The sequence below is a fragment of the Sorex fumeus genome, unplaced genomic scaffold, assembly GCF_029834395.1.
Source record: "Sorex fumeus unplaced genomic scaffold, SorFum_2.1 ptg000020l, whole genome shotgun sequence".
Lineage (NCBI taxonomy): Eukaryota > Metazoa > Chordata > Mammalia > Eulipotyphla > Soricidae > Sorex > Sorex fumeus.
In genome coordinates this window covers 6,467,018-6,488,648 of record NW_026606077.1, presented here as the reverse complement: position 1 = coordinate 6,488,648, position 21,631 = coordinate 6,467,018, and positions in this window count along the sequence as shown.

Below are 21,631 nucleotides of genomic sequence, written 5' to 3'. Positions count from 1 at the left end.
CATCACGGGGATCTGTGGCGACATTCTCTATTGTCATCGTCGGGGAGGGCGAACCCTGTGGATGACTCTCTGCGTTCTGGTGCCTCCTGCATGGCTGTTGCTGCTGCTGGCTCCTTTTCTGCTGCCCCTGGCACAGTATTGAAAGGAGGCCAAATGTTAAGCAGTGAAAGGAACAGTCAGTCTCTCCCTTTAAAGCAAAAGTTGTAAATGACGAGGCTTGGCAAGGGAGGCCAAGAGCTGGGCCTCCTGCTTCTGTCAGGGCAGTTATGAACACAAAGGGAAGGTTTCTGACAGAAATGAAAGGCACTGCTCAGGGCCCAAATCCATAGCAGACCACAGGGCATTGGCCTTGCCTCTGGCCGGCCCGCATTTCATCCCCAACACCCGAGTGGTTTCCTGAGCCCTGCCAAAAGTGGTTCCCAAATGGTTTAACACTCGGAAATCAATCAACATAATCCATCATATCAACAAAAGTAAAGATAAAAACCATATGATCCTATCAATAGATGCAGAGAAGGCATTTGACAAGATCCAACACCCGTTTGTGATGAAAACTCTCACCAAAATGGGCTTAGAAGGAACTTTCCTCAAGATAGTCAAAGTCATCTACGACAAACCTATGGCAAGCATTATCCTCACTGGGGAAAAACTAAGAGCCTTCCCTTCAAGATCAGGGACAAGACAAGGATGTCCACAAATCTCACCACTTCTGTTCAATATAGTACTGGAAGTGCTAGCAATAGTGGTTAGGCAAGAAAAAGATATTAAGGGCATTCAGACAGGAAAGGAAGAAATCAAGCTCTCACTATTCACAGATGATATGATACTATATCTAGAGAATCCTAAAGCTCCTACCAAGAAACTCCTAGGAATAATGGACTTGTACAGTAAAGTCACAGGCTATAAAATTGATACCCAAAAATCCATGGCCTTCCTGTACGCAAATAATGAGACAGAGGAAAGAGACATGGAAAAAGTAATCCCGTTCACAATCGTGCCCCAGAAAATCAAGTACCTCAGAATCAGCCTAACGAAGGAGGTAAAGGACCTCTACAAAGAAAACTACAAAATGCTACTCCACAAAATCAAAGAGGACACGAGGAAATGGAAACAAATTCCCTGCTCATGGATAGGAAGAATTAACATTGTCAAAATGGCAATACTCCCCAAGGGACTATACAGATTCAATGCGATCCCTATAAGGATACCCATGAAATTCTTCAAAGAAATGCATCAAGCACTCCTAAAATTCATTTGAAGCAACAAATGCCCATGAATAGCTAAAGCAATTCTTGGTAAAAAAAGATGACGGGAGGCATCACCCTCCCCAACCTCAAATTCTACTACAAAGTAGTAACAACTAAAACAACATGGTACTGGAACAAAAGCAGAGCCACAGACCAATGGAACAGGGTGGAATATCCCTACACACAACCCCAAATGTATGAACATCTAATCTTTGATAAGAGAGCAAGAAATGTGAAGTGGAGCAAGGAAAGCCTCTTTAACAAATGGTGCTGGCATAACTGGAAAACCACATGCAAAAAAATGGGCTTAGACTTTGGCTTAACACCATGCACAACAGTCAGATCAAAATGGATTAAAGACCTCAACATCAGACCAGAATCCGTAAGGTACATTAAAGACAAGGTCGGAAAAACCCTCTACAAAATTGAGGCTAACGGTATCTTCAAGGACGACATGCCACTGACCAACCAAGTGGAAACAGAGATAAACAAATGGGACTATATTTTTTTTTGACTTTTTTTTTCCATTTAAAAAAAAATTTTTTTTTACAGTTGTAGATTTACAATTTTTTGTGCTTGGGTTTCAATTATACAATGATCAGATACCCATCCCTCCACCAGTGCCCGTTTTTCACCACCATGGATAATATCCCTCCCACCCCCATCCCCCCATCCCCCCCTGCCTCTGTGGCAGGGCAATCCCCTGTGTTCTCTCTCTCCGTTTGGGTGTTGTGGTCTGCAAAAGAGGCATTGAGTGGCAAACATGTTCAGTCCATAGTCTACTTTCGACATGCATCTCCCCTCCTGGGAGGATCCTCCAAACATCCTTTATTTGGTGCTCCCTTCTCTATCTGAACTGCCCTTTCCTCTAGGATACCCGGCTGGCCTCTAAGTTATGGAGTAATCATCCTGGTGCTGATCTCAGCTATTCTTGGGTATTAATCTCATACTTTGTTACTTTATATCCCCCAGATGAATGCAATCTTTCTATGTCTATCCCTCTCTTTCTGACTCATTTCGCTTAGCATGATACTTTCCATATTGTACCACTTGTATGTAAATTTCATGACTTCATCTTTTCTAACAGGTACATAGTACTCCATTGTGTAGATGTACCAAAGTTTCTTTAACCAGTCATCTGTTGTTGGGCATTCAGGTTTCTTCCAGTTTCTGGCTATTGTAAAGAGTGCTGCAATGAACAAACAAGTGCAGATGTTCACTTCGACTGTACATTTTTGCCTCTCTGGGATATATTCCCAGGAGTGGTATTGCTGGGTCAAATGGGAGCTCAATTTCTAATTTTTTGAGAATCGTCCATACTGTTGTCCAGAAGGGCTGAACCAGTGGACATTCCCACCAACAGTGAAGGAGTGTCACAAATGGGACTATATTAAACTCAGAAGCTTCTGCACCACAAAAGATACAGTGACCAAAATTCAAAGACAATCTATAGAATGGGAAAGGATATTCACCCAATACCCATCTGATAAGGGGTTGATATCAAGGATATACAAAGCACTGGTTGAACTCCACAAGAAGAAAACTTCCAACCCTGTCAAAAAATGGGGTGATGAAATGAACAGAAACTTTGTCAAAGAAGAAATCTGAATGGCTAAAAGGCACGTGAGAAAATGCTCTACATCACTAATCATCAGGAAGATGCAGATCAAAACAACAATGAGATATCACCTCACACCACAGAGACTGGCCCACATCCAAAAGAACAAAAGCAACCGGTGTTGGCGCGGATGTGATGAGAAAGGGACCCTCCTTCACTGCTGGTGGGAATGCCGACTGGTTCAGCCCTTTTGGAAAACAGTATGGACGATTCTCAAAAAATTATAAATTGAGCTCCCATTTGACCTAGCAATACCACTCCTGGGAATATATCCCAGAGAGGCAAAAAAGTGTAGTAGAAATGACATCTGCACTTGTATGTTCATTGCTGCACTTTCACAATAGCCAAAATCTGGGAAAAACCCGAATGTCCAAGAACAGATGACTGGTTAAAGAAACTTTGGTACATCTACACAATGGAATACTATGCAGCTGTCAGGAGAGATGAAGTCATGAACTTTGCTTATAAATGGATAGACATGGAGAGTATCATGCTAAGTGAAATGAGTCAGAAAGAGAGGAACAGACATAGAAGGACTGCACTCATTTGGGGAATATAAAGTAATAGAATGGGAGATGAACACCCAAGAATAGCTGAGATAAGTACCAGGAGGTCTGCTCCATGGCTTGGAAGCTGGCAGCAGATGCTGGGGGGATAATCAGCTCAGATAGAGAAGGGAACACTAAGTAAAGGATGTTTGGAGGACTCACTCAGGATGCGAGATGCATGCTGAAAGTAGACTATAGACTGAACATGAGGGCCACTCAATAACTCTATTGCAAACCACAACACCCCAAAGGAAAGAGAGAGCAAAAGGGAATGCCCTGCCATAGAGGAGGGGCAGGGTGGGAGGGGATGAGGTGGGGGGGGTGGGGGGGAGAGCTACTGGGATCATCGGTGGTGGAGAATGGGCACTGGTGGAGGGATGGGTACTCGATCACTGTATAACTGAAACCCAAGCACGAAAGTTTGTAAGTCTACAACTGTACTTCATGGTGTTTTACTAACAAATTAAAAAAAAGTGGTCCCCGTGCAGAGCCAGAAGTAAGCCCTGAGCATTGCTGGGTGTTACCCCAAAACAAAACGAAAAGAAAAGAAAAGCACTGCCCTGGAAGACAGCAATGACAAGAAGACAAAGCAGCCCACTGCGGACATGGACAAAGTCAAACGGTCGGAACAGAAGATCAAACCAACCACCACACCCCCTTAAGCCAGAGCCTAAGCCAGAGCAAGGGCCCAGTTCTCTTCAACTCTGTGGAGACTGGGAGAGGTAAGGAAGCTGCAAAAGAAAAGTGTGAAGTTCAGAGGGGATTTAAGGAAACCGACTCTGTAACGTCAAAGGACGAGAAGAAGTGAGGGCTGATGGGGAAGCCACATCAAGTTTCCCAGATGATCCAAGGTCATTAACAGAGGAGGGACACAGATTTTTCAGTGCAGAGGGAACAGCCTCATAGAGGAAGAAGACATCAAGTAGGCCCTTTCTAGCTAGAGACGGGTAGGCTGTGCCTCGCTCCCAAGCTCCAAAGTCGAGCCACCCCCTTATTAAGAGCTAGAGGCTCTGACATATGGGCACTGGTGGAGGGACGGGTATTTGATTGTTGTGATAGCACAGCGGTAGGGCGTTTGCCTTACAAGCAGCCAACATGGCCGACCCGAGTTTGATTCCTCCACCCCTGTCGGAGACCCCGGCAAGCTACCGAGAGTATCTCGCCCGCACGGCAGAGCCTGGCAAGCTGCCCGTGATGTATTCAGTCTGCCAAACACAGTAACAACTAGTCTCATGATGGAGACGTTACTGGGCCCGCTTGAGCAAATCGATGAACAATGGGAGGACCATGGCCGTGATAATTGAAACCCGAGCACAAAAACTTGTAAGTCTACAACTGTACCTCATGGTGCCTCACTAATAAGTAAAGTAGTAAAGTAAAGTAAAGGCCCTCCCGTTGATCGTCGATTTGCTCGAGCGGGCCCAGTAACGTCTCCATTGGAGACTTTGTTGTTACTGTGTCTGGCATATCGAATACTCTCAGTAGCTTGCCAGGCTCTCCAAGAGGGGCGGAGGAATCGAACTCGGGTCGGCCATGTTGGCTGCGTGCAAGGCAGACGCCCTACCCGCTGTGCTATCGCTCCCCAACCAGAACTCACTAATAAAAATTTTTTAAAAATCTGACATATATAAAAGCAATCCTACCTCACTTACCATGCTGAAAATCCCAAGGCCTTAAAGAAGAACGCTAAACCCACTTTGTCTGTGCTCTGTAAACGGAACAAGAGTTGCACGGTAGCATATTGGTTTATTAATATGGTTATTGAGAATTTTAAAATCCACTGTTGAGACCTATTGCTCAGGGGAAAAAAGTCTCTCAAAATCTTCCTGCTTGTTGACAAGGCGCCTGGTTGCCTAAGAGACCGGATGGAGATGTACAGGGACACATCGTTTCCAGGTCTCTAAGAAGCATCCGCTCTGCAGGCCGTAGATCAAGGAGTCATTTCAACATTCAGGTCTCATTATTTCTTCCAGCCCTCCAATGGATCTAGTTAAAGTTGATTGAAAACCCTCTAGAAAGGATTTGCCATTAGGAATGCTTGTAATTCGCGGGAGGAGGCTCAAATAGCCACTTACCAGGAGATCAGAGGACGCTGAGTCCAGCCCTCACGGATGACTTAGAGGGTTCAAGACTTTTGTGGAGGAAGTAACTGCGGCTGTCGTGGAAACTGCAAGAGGTGCAGAATCAGACATGGGGCCTAGAGCTGTGTCTGAAGGGCAGGAGGCTCTGAGAAGTGGTCCCTCCAAGATGCGCCAAGGAAGTGTTTCCTCGAGATGGCATCTACTCCTGATAAAGCGGCAGGGAAGTGTGGCCATGCCTGAAGAGGATTTAGAACAGGATGGAACTTGGTGGATAGAGCGAGGCAGGGATGGAGAGGCCTGACTTCAATTTTGAAAGAAGCCCCGCTGTGGAGAAAAGGTTATCAAACAGCATCATCGCAAGGGGCGAGGAAACCTTTCATCAAGGAAGGACCAATCGATGCGGCAAACTTCATTGTCTGATTCTCAGGAGCTGCCGAAACAATAAAGCAAAAGTACCAACAAAATGAGAGAGAGAAAGAAAGAAAGAAAGAAAGAAAGAAAGAAAGAAAGAAAGAGAGAGAAAGAAAGAGAGAGAAAGAAAGAGAGAGAAAGAAAGAGAGGGGGAAGGAGGGAGGGAGGAAGAAAGAAAAGAAGGAAGGAAGGAAGGAAGGGAGGGAGGGAGGGAGGAGGGAGAGAGGAGGGAGGGACGGAAGGAGAGAGGAAGGAAGGAAGTCACCATAGCTGATCCAGCTCTTAGCAACCACCTCACTGACCAGCTATTTGTAATCAACTCTTGCAACTCATGGCAGACACAAATACTGTTTAGTCTCTTTATTTTTTCAAGCTACCCGCTGCGATAGCACAGCGGTAGGGCGTTTGCCTTGTGTGCAGCCAGCCCAGCCGAGCCGGGTTCGATTCCTCCACCCCTCTTGGAGAGCCTGGCAAGCTACTGAGAGTATCTCGCCCGCACGGCAAAGCCTGGCAAGCTCCCCGTGACGTATTCGATATGCCAGACACAGTAACAACAAGTCTCACGATGGAGACATTACTGGGCCCACTCGAGCAAATCAATGAACAAACGGGAGGACAGTGACAGTGACAATTTTTTCAAGCAATGAAGTATTAAGGCCGCACGTTGTTTTCTAAACAGAATGCTATTGCACACTCAGTAGGCAACAGCATAGTGAAATACAATTTTGATTTGTACTGGGAAACCAAAAACACAAGTTTTTTTTTTTTTTGTGGCAGCTTACAACCCAACCTACAGCCTCTCCAAGGTGGGTCTATAATGGGCCAGTTTGCAGGTGAGGACACAGAGGCCCGTGAAGGCACTGTCATGACTTGAAATAGTCTTTGTTGAGTACTGCTTATTTGTAATGACAAGCATGAATAGGAAGGCCCAAACTGAGCATCTCCAGGGCCCTGGAGCTATGGGGGGAGGCAGGGAAGGAGAGAGAAAGATGGAGAGAGAGCAGGGAGGAAGGGAGAGAGGGAAGAGGGAGAGAGAGGGAGAGGAGAGTAAGAGAGAGGGGGGATGGGGGTTGTTACTGCATTGGACCACTTACTTTCCAAGGCTGTTGTTTCCAGGTTGTCGGTGCACAGTGAGGCTCAGGGCTGTTCTCTGCGTCTGCTCTGTTCACACACACAGTTTAGGAGCCAAGAGCCAAGAGGCTAAGGGGTCTTGGCTGGGTTGGCTGCTCTGGACCCGCCATCCGGCTGACCCTGGAGGCCCGTGCTGGGCCTCCCTCTGCCATCCGCCCTGCGTGAGTCTCTCGGGCCTGCCAGCTGAGGTGGTCCTATGGGTCCCTCTAGGCTGGCAGAGCCTGTGAACGCCAAGGAGCCCTGCGGACGTGTGTGTGCCTGAGAGTAGCCTCCTGCCCGTGGACTTTCCCAGGACACACTGCTGGCCCTGGCCAGCCCTGGTCCCCACCTGGCCCAGCCCCTGGCTTGTCTGCCCAGCACGAGGACACTTCACTTTCCATCCAGGCCCATGAAGCAAATGAGATGCAAGAATATCAGGGTTGGAGGGTGTGTGCGTAATGCGTGGTTTCATGATGGGCCCCCAAGGAGGGGGTGTTGCAGGGGGAACCCACTCAGAAGCCCTCCCAGCACAGTGGGGTGTTGCTCGATGCCCCTTATTCTCACCCACCCGTGAGGTTGCTCCGGATTGCTCGCTCCCTCCCTGACGACGCCCATGAGCCCAGCCGGGTGGACTCGCAGCTGTTCCCAGCACACTGGCGCGAGCGTGGACGGAGGCCCTGGCGCCCGGCTCTCGTCCTCCTGCAGGTCCGGGCTGGGGGCGCTGCCCAGATGCTGGTACTCACCTGGCACGAGCTCTGCAGGAGAGGCCGCGTGTCTGCTTTGACGGGCACAGACATGAGCAAGCGAGTCACACGGCTGTCACTAGTCGGGCTCTAAGGGGAGGAAGGGCAGGGAAGGGGTGCAGGTTTCCGTGTGCGTCTCCCGGGGCTGCCCCCTCAGACAGAGGGCAGGGGTGCTATGCCCCTAGCCGCTGCTGCTCCTGCCAAGCCGAGGCCCAGACAGCCCTCGCGGCTAAGGGGGCTCGGGTCCGGGAGACGCGCACACCCCACAGGCTCTGCTCCAGGCCTCGCATCCCCTGGCACCAGGCTCTAAGGTGCCTGCTCTGACCCCCCTGCCCCCCACACCTACACTCCAGGCTCTGCCCGCCCCATCCCCCCAGGAGCAACCCTGGGCTGACCTTGTCTCTGCCGCCTCTCCACCTCAGGCTCTGGCCACCCCCGCCACGGTGGGAGCAAAGAGACTCCTTGACATCTGCTCCCCCCATGGCCCAGCACCCCACAAACCTCTCCTGAACCCCTGGTCCTGGGGGCCTCCTGTCAGTACTCCTCCGTCTCTCTCTCTCCCACTCTCTCTGTCTCTCCTTCTGTGTGTCTCTCTCTCTGTCTCTGCCCCTCTCTCTCTGTCTCTGTCTCTCCTTCTGTGTGTCTCTCTCTCTGTCTCTCTGTCTCTGCCCCTCTCTCTCTGTCTCCGTCTCTCCCTCTCCCTGTCTCTCACTCCTTCTCTCTCTCCCTTTTTGTCTGTCTCTGTCCCTCTCTCTCTGTTTCTGTCTTTCTCTCTGTGTGTCTCTGTCCCTGTCTTTGTCCCTGCCTCTGTCTCTGTCTCTGTCTGTCTCTGCCTCTTCCTCCCTGTGTGTGATTCTCTCTGTCTCTGTCCCTCTCTCTGTCTTTCTCTGTCTCTGTCTCTCCCTCTCCCTATATCTCTCTCTCCTTCTCTCTCTGTCCCTCTCTCTCTCTCCGTCTCTCTCTCTCTTTGTGTGTCTCTGTCCCTATCTCTGTCTCTGTCTGTCTGTCTGTCTGTCTGCCTCTGGTATTTGGGCCACACCCAGAGGTGCTCAGGGCTTACTCCTGGACCTGCACTCAGGAGTCACTCCTGCTGGGCGCGGGGACCCTCTGGGGTGTCGGGCACTGATCCAGGGTTGACTGCATACAAGGGCAGCTCCCCCTGGGCCAGCTCCCCACTCCTGCCTGCTCTGGCCCCCGGAGTCTCCCCTCTGTGACGTGGTCCCCACTCACTTCTGCCTGTGCCCTAGTTCTCCCCCCGGGTGGCAACCCTGTGGACATCGGGCGCCCCTTTGGCTACCTGAAGAGCAGAGAAGGCCCAGGACTGTGCGCCCAGCACGGCCGGCCGGAAGGTGGCTCCGGCCAGGCTCTGCGGGGCTCCCACCTGCAGCCTCATGCCAGCCTCTCTCCCTTGCTGTCCACGGGCGCTGCCCTGGGGAAGCTCTCCCTCCTCATTGACCCCTGCCCTGCTCCCTTCTGACCCCCTCGCACCTCCCAGGACTCCTCCCTGCCCTCTCCCACCCTACACCCCTATAACCCACCCTGGGATCTCAAGACAAAGCCCTTGCGGGTGGCCTCCATGTTTGTCATGGAGCCTGGGTCATGCCACTGTGTCCTGCACTCGTGTCTGTGACCCCTGCTTGGGAGCACTCAGGTGGCCGTGCAGGTGAGCGGGCACCTGGACCCCCACGGCCGACAGAAAGCTGCCCTCTGCCCCAGGGCTCCTCCTGAGCACCTGGGACCCTCACTGCCCCCCCAACCCTCTCCAGAACCCAGTCCCCTCCAGACTGTGACTCGGCTCTGGAAACAGCCCCACACTCTGCCTTTCTCCCCTCGGGACTGCCATCATCCCAGCCTCCCAGTGTCGGGGTAACCGCCGTCTCCTCCCCCCACCTGCCCCCGGGATCAGAGGAGTCTGGAAAACTTGAGTTCAGGCATGCCGGCCCCATCCGGACCCCTGCGTGGCTTCCCCTTGCTTCAGGAAAAAAGCCCCAACTCTTTGCTTATGCTCTGGGCCACTCCCGGCTGGACTCAGGGCTTACTCCTGGCTCTATGCCCAGGGTCACTTCTGGTGGTGGGGTTTGGGGGACCAGTGGAATTCCAGGGACTGGACCCAGGTGGGCTCTGTGCCATCTCTCCAGCCCCAAGTCCTCTAACTCTCTGCTGCCTCCGCAGGGCTCCCTGGATCTGGTATGGGGGTCCACCTTCTGCAACGTCCTGGTTGCTTCAGCCCTGGGCCCCTCAAAGACCCTGCGACCCTCAATGTGCTCGTTCCTCCTCACCCCTCTGCCACCAGTGCTCTGGCCCCTTCCTCGGGGCTGGGCCGGGGCCCCCACTTTCAGGAGCTGACCCCTCCTTATTGATGCATTTATTTTTGATCCGGGGCCCAGAGCCCGCAGTGCGCAGGGGACCCTCCCGACCCCTGGTGGTGTTCAGGGCACCCTACGTGGTACTGGGCACTCAGGGCAAGCACCTCCCACTGTGTTGTCCCTCCCCTGCCTCCTCTTTATCTGTTATAGATACACCCCAATCGTGCAGGGGGGTCACTGGGATCACACTGGTGGTGCTCGAAGACCAGGCTGTGTTCAGTACTGAGCTCAGAGCCTCCCACCTGCTGAGCGCAGGGGCCGCCTCCGCCCAGAGGACAGAGTCCACTTCCCACAGGCACCCCCGCCCACCCACACAGACCAAGATCTCAGCCCCCAAACAGCCGCGCCCACCTGTAATCCTTACAGAGGTGGTGCGGTCTCAGCCCTCAAAGGGGGACACTTCTCCGTGTCAGACACAGCTGGGGGCTGAGGGCTCACCTGGGTCCCCACATAGCCTGTCCTGTCTCCATATGACCCAAAGAGGCGGGATGCTGATGGCCAAGGAGCTGCATGGTGGGGGTCCAGGGGGCAACCGCCCCCAGGGCCCTGCAATGCCCCTTGTTCTTCAGACTGTCTGCCCATGATGGATGCTCAGTGCAGAGAATCCTGCCTTGGTTCCTCGTTCTCTCCCTGCTGGGTCTTTTTAGGAGGTAATTACAGCCAAACTGGACAATCTGTCTTTTTATTTTTAGACTTGGACGCTCAGACTCCCGGCCCTGGACAGTGAGCGCGGTTTGGAAATAGGGACCCAATAAGGACGGGGTGTGGAGGGGTGCACCCCTACACTGGCCTGGGCCCCTCCCTCCCAGGGAGCTGGAAGAACTGGGGTCCGGCCACTTCTGCTCTGTGACCCTGGGCCACTCCACCACCCTCTCGGTGCCTCACCTTCCGGTTTTGGAAGTGAAGGGAGGTGCAGGGAACTCGGGGCCCGTGTTTCCAGAGCTGGTCCGACGGGGCTTTCCTGACGTCCCACGCTGAAAGACAGGAGGAAGGATGAGCAGCCCCAGAAGCACCTGGTCGACCCGTCCTGCCGCTGACTGATGGTCTGAGTGTGGCCAGCCCTTTCCTCTTCCTCCTCTCGTCCTCGCTTCCATTGTCCTGGGGTTATATCTGGCTCATCCTTCCTTCTCGAACTCCCTCCCTCTGTCCCTCTTCTCGCAGGGGAGCTTGGGGGCGTGAACCAGAGCCCACACGGGCTGACAAACAGGAGGTGCCCTCCCTGGGCTGGGGCGCCAGCAGGCCCAGCTGTTTCCTCGGGGCACCCGGCCTCAGGCCAGCTGGACTGGCTGTCCCCTCCAGGGGAGCACTGTGACCCCTCGAGCCTCCCAGCCACAGGAAAGCCACCGTGGGGTCCAGGTGCCAGATACGCGCAGTGAACCAAGGGGCAGCTTCCCCCTGGGCCGAGCAGACAGGGGGAGAACCAGAGAGAAGTTTCCGACGGGGACAAACGTGCCGAGGACAGAATTAAAAGGCCAGTGGCACAGAGAGGTGGGTGGGGGTGGCTGCCTCTGAGGGGGTCTCTGAGAAGGGGCGAGGGGCTGGACCCAGCAGGAGGGTGAGCTGGGCCAGGGCCCAGTGCCATCCTGGGGGAAACCAGCCTGTGGACAGACCTGGCTGCCTCCTGTCCTCCCAGGAGGCCACTGGGAGCTTCAGAAGGATGAACCTGAGTCCCAGGTCCCCAGAGCCGAGCCCCTGGAGGCAGCTGCCCACAGGTGCCCACTGCCCTGTTGCCCCTTGCTCAGCCCTTCCGTCCCTCTGTGCCGTGTTTGGAGCCCAGAGACTCTGCTAGATGGTTGAGACCAGCGACTGGGCAAGGGTGGCTGTGGCCTCAGTCCCAGGGGGTCTCTGGGTCCCACAGGCTCTTGGCCTTCTGCAGATGGAGCTTTGGGGAAACAGAACAAAAGGACTGTGAGTACGGCCTGGTGGCAGCTTTGCCCGCGGGGGGCTGGGAGCTGCTCTCCCAGCTGGGACCTTAGGGTCTCTGAGACCAGAGTGTTGAGGCCGGCTGGAGGTCAGTAGGGCTCAACCCCAGCTGGCTGGGCTGGCTTCATCCCAGGGACCATGACCGGTGGTCAAGGCATCAGCAGGAGGGAACGCTCATCAGGGAGGGCATGTGTTGTGGGCTGGCTGTCGCGGTGTCTGGCGAGTGCTGGGTGGAGAGCAGACGGAGCAGCCGCCACCGTGCTCCCATTTGACAGACGAGCAGACTGAGACAGTCGAGCCACCAGGCAACCTGCCCAGATCACAGGGTTCCGAAGAGCCGAGCCGGGACTTAATGCCCAGGCCGCCTCTCCAGGGTGCCTAAGTGCTCGCCCCTGCTCTTGTTGCCACCGAGGGTCCCGGGGCGAGAGCGGAGATGGTGCTGCCTGCGCCCTCATTCCCGCCCCTGCCCCCTCAGGGGCCTTCCGGCCTGTCAGCTGCCCGCTGGACGCCCGCTCTGCCTCCCCGTGCCCCAGCTTTGGGTCGGCTCCGTTCCAAGTCCTTTTTATTAATTCCCTCACTCTCCAGCAAGAGGACTTTAATTAGCCAGGACGATCTATCTACATAAATACAAACGGGTGATGCTCCGCGTGGGGCAGGGAGGCGGAGAGGAACCGGGCCGGCGGGTTGCCGGGGGCAGAGGAAGTGACAGCCCAGCCTTCCCAGCCGCCAAAAATATGACTTTAATATCGTGGCACGTGTGAGCGGGTGTGCCTGTGTGGGTAGGGGTGCGGCGCAGGGGACGGGGCCCTCGGGGGCCGGCTGACGGGCAGTCACAGGGCCGTGACCGCGGGGCTGCGTGCCCGACACACTCTCCAGCTGCTGCTTCTGCCTCCTCCCTCACCCGAGGGTGCCCCACGGGTTCCACTCGCTCTCTCCCTCCCTGGGGGCACCCCGACAGGTTTCACTCACCCCTTCCTCACCCAGGGGGACCCGTATGGGTTCCACTCGCTCTCCCTCACCTGGGGTCACCCTATGGGTTCCACAGACCCCGTAGACGGCCCTTCCTCCTCTCCTGCCCCAGGCAGAGCAGAAACCAGGACAGAAGGACGGGTGCTGTACTAGGGGACTCGCTTCAAAGATTTGGAAAGCGGGTGTAGGGATGAGGCGGGCAGGGCAGCGGGGCTCCCCGCCAGCCCTGGGTGCAGCAGGAGGGCAGCTCTGTCTCCATGGCACCTGCCCCCCACCCCAAGGCTGTGCCTGACACCCCAGCAGTGCCACCCCAATGACCCGCATGTCCGGTGAGATTCCTCTGCTCTTGGCATCCAACTTTTCCTTCCTGCAGCAAAGGCAGTGAAAAGGCAGAAAGGGGGCGATAGTCCAGGGGTGAAGGACCTGGTTTTGAACCCCAAAGGTCCATGTGGTCCCCTGAGCACTGTCCAGATGATCCCTAAGCACAGAGCTCAGAGTAAGCCCTGAACACTACTGGGTGTGGCCCCAAAACAAAACAAAGGGCAGGATGGCAGGGCCTGGGGACCAGAGGCCAGGGGTCATCAGAGGGGCACTGCCTTGGGAAGAAGGATGAATCCTCGGGCACCCTGGGCCCCGTGTCCAGCTGAGTCTGATGCTCCTGGCGTGGCTCAGACCCTCTCAGCCCTGCTCCAACGGTCTGAGCCACAGGCCTGGGGACAGAGCAGTTCTAGGCTTCTTCTTGGGCTTCAGAGAGGGACGGGCGACCCGGTCGGGTGGGACAGAGAGGGAGGTTCCCCCCCACTCCGGGTCCTGGGCTGGGGGCCCCGGGGCACTGCACACCCAGCAAGCCCTGGGTCACGGTGGCTCTCCCGAACAGAGCCAGCGGCCAACTCTATTCTTAGCCAGCGCCCCATCACGCGGAGAGAAGCCTGCGGTTAGTGGGGACGGAGGGAGGAGCTGCCAGTTAACCCTGAAAGGGCCGGGGAGTCCCTGAGATCTGCGGGGACACGCTGGGCAGCAGGGACAGGGGCCAGGAATTCACATCCGAATCAGAAGGGGCTCTTTGAAGGGGCAAGCGGGGTGTCCTAGTTCGGGGCATCACCAAAGAGAGACGTGGAAAGGGAGGGTGGCGGCTGTCCACACACCTCCACGCTTCCTGAGGCAAAGAGGCCCAGAAGGGACCAGGAGGCAGATGCAATCCCAGCCCTCCTGCAAAGGCGCCTTGAGGCTGGGGCCGCGTCACAGCCCGGCCCGGCCTGTCCAGTGGCTGGCAGCAGCTGAACTCGGCAGCTCCTGTGTCCAGGGCCTGAGCAGCGCTGCAGTGGGGAGCAGCCCCCTCCAACGTGGTCTCCCCTGCCCGTGAGGGGTTCAGGCTGTGAGGCATTCTGTTTTTCCTGCAGAACTCCACCTCCCACCCAAGTCCTTATCCTGCGCCTCTGCAGTAGGGCTAGGATTGCATATGCCTCCGGGTCCTTTCGGGTTTGGGGGCTTGGGGGCCACCTGTCCTCTGGCGGTGCTCAGGGACTCCCCGTGCTGAGTGCTCCAGTCTCCCCGGCCCAGGCCTCCTGCATGCACTCACAGGCTCCAGCTCCTCATCCCATGTCTCAGTTCATCCAGCCTCATTACTCCTTACCGCTGTCTCTCAGCAGATGCCGTCCTACGGGCCCAGGGCATGGTTTGAGGGCGCTGAATACCCCTGCAGTGGCTGTGGGGTGAACCCAGGACCCCTGGACAGGGCAGGAGCTACAGGAGGCTCGAGGGTCTGGGTGGGCAGCGAGGGGCACCAGAAGGGATGCTCAGGGGGCTGAGCAGGGCAGCCACATACCCGCCCCCCACCCCTCGGCCCCGGGCCCGCTCTGATCCCCATTCGTCCCCCAACTCTGTCCAGTTTGGGTCTCCCCACCCAGCAGAACCGGCCGTCTCTCTTCCCCTCCCCTCCTCTCCAGCCTCCTGCCCGTGCGCCAGTGCTCGCTGGGGCCCAGGCCCTGGCCCACCCTTGGCTGTGGGTTCCTGTGTGTCTGAGCGGGCCGGGCCCCTCATTTCCTTTCCAATTAATCACGGCTGGTCTCCAGCCGTCGCTCCCCACCCCCTCCCCAGCTCATTTGCCTAAAGAAATGAGTTGCTCTGTGGAGGAGAAACAAGACAAACGACTTCCCAGCTCATCTCCTCCCCCCTTCCCTGAACCCAGAGAGTGGGGTGCTCGGAGGAGACCCGGGCCTCGCAACAGCCCCTCGCCGGGGGGCCTGAGAGTAGCCACCTCGAGGTGGGGGGTCGAGTCCAGGCCTGTGTGCGGGGCAGGCCCCAGGCCCAGCAGGATGTGGCCACCGCGGTTTGTAAAGCGAAGGTGCTCTAGGGCTCCGGACAGAGACCCCGGCCTGTCCGCTGGCCTTTCCGGAGCAGACGAGGACACCCCACCACACAGGAAGTGACTCAGCGTGCGCTGGGGAGAGAGGCGGGTGGGTTCTTTCAGACAGACGGGGTGGGGGGGTTGTTTATTTGCTTGGAGGCCACACGCGGCAGTGCTTAGGGGTCACTCCTGGTGGAGCTTGAGGGACTGTGTGGGGTGCCAGGGATGGAACCCACGTGGCCACGTGCAAGGCAGGTGCCGCCCCCGCCCCACTGTCCTCCTGCCGCAGAAGACTGGTCGGGGGCCCCCAAGAGAGACGGGGGTGACAGGGAGGCCTGTCCTGAGAGCCACAGTGACAGTGACACCAGGTGTGGCCCGTTCCCTTCTGTCCAGACCCAGGGTTGGGGTTCAGGGGCAGTGTGACCCCTGGGGATGGGATCAGGAGCCATTCAGGCGGGCGGCCGGCAGGAGCCGCAGACTCAGTCCTCCCTGCTCTGGTTGGGTTCTGAGGGGCAGATAGAGGTGCCCGCTGCCACCCCTGCAGTTACCACCCTCGTCACAGTGCCCGGCAGGGAGCAATGCTGGGAATACAGAGATGGTTTATCACCGTGTGCGGGGGGAGTGCAACAGGGTGAGGCCCCACAGGGCGCCTGGATATACGTCCTGGATTAATTGTCCTTTGTAAATGCCAGTGAAGTGCAGAGGGCTCTCCCATGGGTGCTGGAACAGCCTACGGAGCCACGACCCCTCTCAGGGCTGAGGGACCCCTGCCTGGAGCCCCTGCCTCCTGAGGGAAGGTCTCTGCTACAGTGGCAGACCCTGTCCCTCAACTCTAGCTTCGGTCCTGGAAATGCAGCCCCTCCCGGAGACAACGCGCCCTCGGCTGGGATGGAGCGAGGCGCCCCCAGTTGTGAGTCTCTGAGAGAAGCCGGGGGTGAGCAGGGGAGCCTAGTCGGGCGGAGACCCACTCACTCCTCCCAGCCCTGCTGCTGCACCCTGACCTGCACCCAGGCTCTGCGAGGAAGGGCGGGACTAAGGGCCCCTGCAAGAGCTGGGACGTCCAGGCCACAGAGGCTGAGTGAGCAGGGGACGGAGACTGAGGTGGGGACTGACAGGGCTTGTCTCTCGCACCCGAGATGTGCTCCTGTCTCTGAGTGAGGGGGCTGGGGCGGGGGGACTGGGCTGGGACTCAGGAAGATGAAGTTGAGACCGCAGTGAGGTGTGGCCGGTACAGGGACAGGAGACAGGAGACGGGGGTCTGGCCCACTGAGCCTCTGAATCATCACCCTTGGCCTCCCTGTAGCACATCACAGACATGAGTCCAGCGCGTCCATCAGCCCTGGCGTCCCTCAGACGCTCCCAGACAAGGCCGTGAAGCCTGAATTGCTGTGCCACTCGCCTGGCTTTGTGGCGTCTCGCTTCACCACAGGCCTGTGAGTAAGACCTTGGCCGGGCTGGTCAGCCAGAGTCAGTGTCTGGGCTGCCGCGTGTGGCCAGGGCTGCTCCCCGCACACGGGGCCCTGCAGAGAGGCTGACTGGGGCTGGGGGGAGCTCACCGCACCCCACCCTCCAGCCCGGGCTGCAGCTGCCAGCACACAAAGGCACCATATCTGGGGCATCCCCGGGGCTCCCCAGGGCTGCTGCCAGCCTCAGTTTCCTGAATCTAAAGGCACAGGGTAATCCTCTTGCAGGCTCTGTTCCTCAGGGGAAGAGGAACCAATGAGGGGTTGAGAAAATCAATACGGTACAAGTGCTCTGAGCCCCTTGAAGATAAGCCGGTGACAGAGGGAAGTGATTAAAGGCGGCACTGATAGGCATCAGGAAGGGGTCGAGGTGTCTGGTGTGTGTGTGTGTGTGTGTGTGTGCGCATGTATGCGTGTGCATGTGTGTGTGCATGCGTGTGTGTGTGTGCATGTGGGTGTGCACGTGTGTGTATGCGTGTTTGTGTGTGCACGTGGGTGTGCACGTGTGTGGCGTGAGTTACATTACTGCTGCATTACAGCCCGCCCTCCTGCTGCTCCTCGGTTTCTGATGCCCGTTTGCCACGTTGGTTCTCACTGCTCTCATCGAATCCAGTCATCTGTCTGTTCCTCTCGTCCCTCCTCCCCTCTGCTCCCTGGACAGGTCATAGCACCCCGATCACACCCGGCATGACGCTGAACATCCAGAGAGCCGAGAACAGAGCCCGAAACTGCTGCCACTCAGCTGTGGTGACCTCCCCCCTCGGTCCCTTGGCCGACCCCGGGTTCCTGGCAGGCCATGTGAGGCGCTGGATCAGATGGCCGGCGGTGGGGCCCCTCCTCGCCGTGGAGTCCGTGTGCCTGCACAGAGCCCCTTTCGCCTCTGAAGGCAGCCCAGATAACACGGCCTAATCCGCGTGGGGAGCCAGCCTCTGGCCCGAGGGGCCGCGGGCACAAATTGGGCCGTCGTGTTTCATTACTTCCGCCAAGTTGGGTCCCGCTGCCTCACCTCCGTCCCCCCCACCCCACGGAGCAGGCGACGGGCAGACAGGGCCGTGGGGGGCAGGGCTCATGCCGCCAACAGACCCCCTGACTCCACCATCAAAGGGGCAGGGGAGGGAGGGGGGCTCAGGCAGGGAGGATTTTTAATGACCCCAAATCCAGGCAACTCATTATGTCTCTGATAAGGCACTGGGCGATGCCACTCGGAGCTGCAGACAGGAGGCTCCCTAGAGAAATTTTGCCGCCTTCTGTTAATCTTCTTATAAACATTGTTATTTATTTTTCCCTTATTTTATCCGACATGTGTCAAGCAGCCTCTGCTAAGCCCGGGGCATCTCCAGGGAGGCGGCTGAAGGATGCACGCCCCCCCCCCCCACCTTCCACCACCCGCCCCCAGCCCGGGCCCCTCTCTGGGCCCCGCAGGGCTGCTCTGAGTCTGCGGCCCCGGCTGGTGGCTTTGCCAGGCCCACAGGAGCTGGGGCTCGGGCCAGGAGATGCTGGGCATCCGGGAACTGGCCTCAGAGCCAGGCCAGTGGAGGCCATGCCAGCTGGAGCTGTTGCCACTGCTGGCATCTGGGGAGCACGCGCCCAGGGCCAGCTCCACAGCCCCGTTTCGAAAACTGAAGCCTAAGGAGGTCAGGCCACTGGCCCAGGTCACCCGGACGGTGGGGACAGACGAGAGCCAAGTGCTCAGAAGCAGAGCTAGCGTGCTATGCCCCCCGCCTGCCCACGGGTGGCCCCTTCGCTGCCTCCTGGATGACCAGGGACTCCAGGAGGGGCATCTTCTCCCCACGTTGGGATGAAGTGTGAGGCTCCGACTGGGGGCGTCGCCCACCTCGGCCAGGCTCTGGGCTTCGGGTTCAGCGTTCTTTCTAGATGGCCTTGAAGAGCTCCCAGACAGCCTCTCCAGAGATGGGGGACTAGCTCTCTGTTCCAAAGACTGGTACATTCTGGAATCTTCCAGAACCTCCATGGGGCTTAGGAAAGAGTCCTGGAGGAACTGTGGGTGGCCCCATCTAACTCTGATTCTCGGTATATGTTCGTGCTGAATTTAAGGATTTTTTGATGAATTATTACTAATAAAGTGGCTATCGAATAGTGAATACACCCCTTTAGTGATTATCTAGTTATTTGTGAGTTATACAAATGCTGTCTGTCTATTGCAAAGGTTGCAAGGTGTTGGAGAACACTGGTTTGTCCTTGCTCCTCCCACAGGGAGCTTAGGTTTATTGAGTTGCTCCCATGACAGTGCTCCTGAGGCACACCCAATTCCATCACACACTAATAATTCTATGTTACTTTTCTCTTTCCTTTATGTCATTTGTAGGATTGATTTAGCAATGCCTTTTTGTGTAGACACAGGAAGACAATTGATGCTACGCTTTTGTTACATGGGAGTTAATTGATTCCAACTAATACTCCTGAGCATCTGTCATATTTACCTAACTTAAACCTCACTTACCTTTACTTCCTAACATCCCCAAAAGGAGAGTCCCAGTGAGGGACAAGAATGGACCCAGGGCAAGCTGTAAGCTACCCTGGCATGGAAGAAGGACAAGCTCAATGCCATAAGAAGTACAATAAGATAAGAGCATGGTCATGGACAAACTCTGTCATGACCCAAAAAGAAGTAACTGAATAAGGACCCTGCTGGGGTTAGGAAAGACTAACCTGGCCTGAGGACTGTGGTCCGGGATACATAGTGAGATGTCCCCAGGAAGAGCCGATCTTTAAGCTTAATGTATCTCTTACTGTGTGTATACAAAATGACTACCAATATTAGTAAAAAGTAAATTTACTGTGATTGATTAAATGGATGAGACCCATCATTGTTACTGGTATTTGGCATATTTGGAAAGCCAGGGGGAGTTTGCCAGACTCTGTCCTGTGGGCAGGCTACATTCGATAGCCTGCAAGTTTGTCCAAAGTAGGAATGAGATAATAAGATGTCATAAAGAAAAGTTCTGATAAGATGTCGCGCGGCCGCGAATGCGGCTGCGCGGTTCCGGGATCTGGATTTTATAGTCTCTGAGTCTTGGCCGCTGATGGGATTACACGGCGCCAGGGGGCCAGGTGGTGGGTGTGACCCCCGCTTACTGGAATTTGGAGGATCTGGGTGGAGGATGCCCGGCCCCAATCCGAGTAGGCTTGGAGGTCTCGGCCCTGGAACCCGCGTGGCTTTGTCCCTCTGCCAGTACCTTCATGTGTGCGGAGAGTGGTCTCAGCATGGTGGTGGCTGGTCCTGGAGGTCTTCGGCTGCCGGAGCCCCGGTCGGGGCGGGGAGGAAAGCTCGACCCGCTCCCCTCCAAGGGGTCCCGGCGAGGGACACTGAGGCGCGGGGGCAAAAGACTGCACTGATCTCTTCCGGGATCTGGATTTTATAGTCTCTGAGTCTTGGCCGCTGATGGGATTGCACAGCGCCAGGGGGCCAGGTGGATGATGGGTCTCATTCTCCTAAAGAGCCGTGAATATAATCTCAGGGCTAGGATGAAAGAGACGTTACTGGGGCCTGCTCGAGGCAATCAACGATTAACAGGATGATGAAATGAAATGAATGAATGATGATTAAATGGATGACTAGCTGAGGAAAGGAGAAAGCAACATACCCTCGCTGAAATCCCGCCCTTGAGTGGATCTCCTAAGATTCTAGAGTTCTGATCCCTCAGATGAGACTTTTGACCTTGAGTTAATCTCCTAGAACGTCCCCCCCCCCAAGGAGGGGCTCTACCTCTGTTTGTTGTTATGACAATGTTCAACCCCACCTACGTGTATCTCCACCCTTTATGGTTTCTAAATAACTATGCTGTAAGGGGAGAGATCGAACTAGGCTAGGGAAAAGGGAAGAGAACAAACTGCACTGGGGAAGAGAGAGAAATATACTGATACCAACCAACCTGGGGCCCTGTTCCTCTGTTTCCCGGTTCCCAGGTTCCCTGTTCCTTCATCCATCTGTTGCCGTTGACCGTCCTGGAGAGGCGGCTCTCAGCCACGGAATGATCGAGTCCTTCCTGTCCATACTTTTTTGAAACTCAGATCAAGGAATTGAACTTGAAACTTTTAAAATAATCTAATTTAGGATCATAAAAATAGTATGGGGATACGGTGCTTGCCTGGCACAAGGTCAACCCCAGTTCAATCCCCGCCCCCCCAGGTGGTCCCAAGCCTGCCAGAAGTGAGTGCTGGGCACGGAACCAGGAGTACACCTTGAATACCACCAGGTATAGCCCAACAACCCCCAAAAGTAAATTTTAATAAATATATAATTAAGGAAATTGATCTAATTTCATCTAATTTAAGGTTATTAAGTTTATGTTCTTCATTTAGGGAGATTCTAAATCAAGAGTACAATTTGTTGTTTGTTTGCTTTTCTGTTTGTTTGGGGGGCCCTATCCAGCAGTGCTCAGGGCTTATTCCTGCCTCTATACTCAGGGGTCATTCCTGGTGCGGCTTGGGGACATTTGGGGTCCTGGCTCTGGAAACTATATGGGTCACATATAAGGTAAGTGCCTTAGCCCCTGTACTGTCTCTCCAGCCTCAAGAATACACTCTTAAATTTTTTTTCTTTTTGACTTTGAAGTAGTTTTAGGTTTATAGAAGAGTTCCAGGGTAAAAGAGTGGCAATATTCCCTTTCCCCAGCTCCTTCCTGCTCCCAGGTCAACAATGCTTTTTTTTGGTGGGGAGACTTTTTGGGTCACACCTGGCGATGCACGGGATTACTCCTGGTTCTGCACTCAGGAATGACCCCTGGTGGTGCTCGGGGGACCATATGGGATGCTGGGGATTGAACCTGGGTCAACTGTGTGCA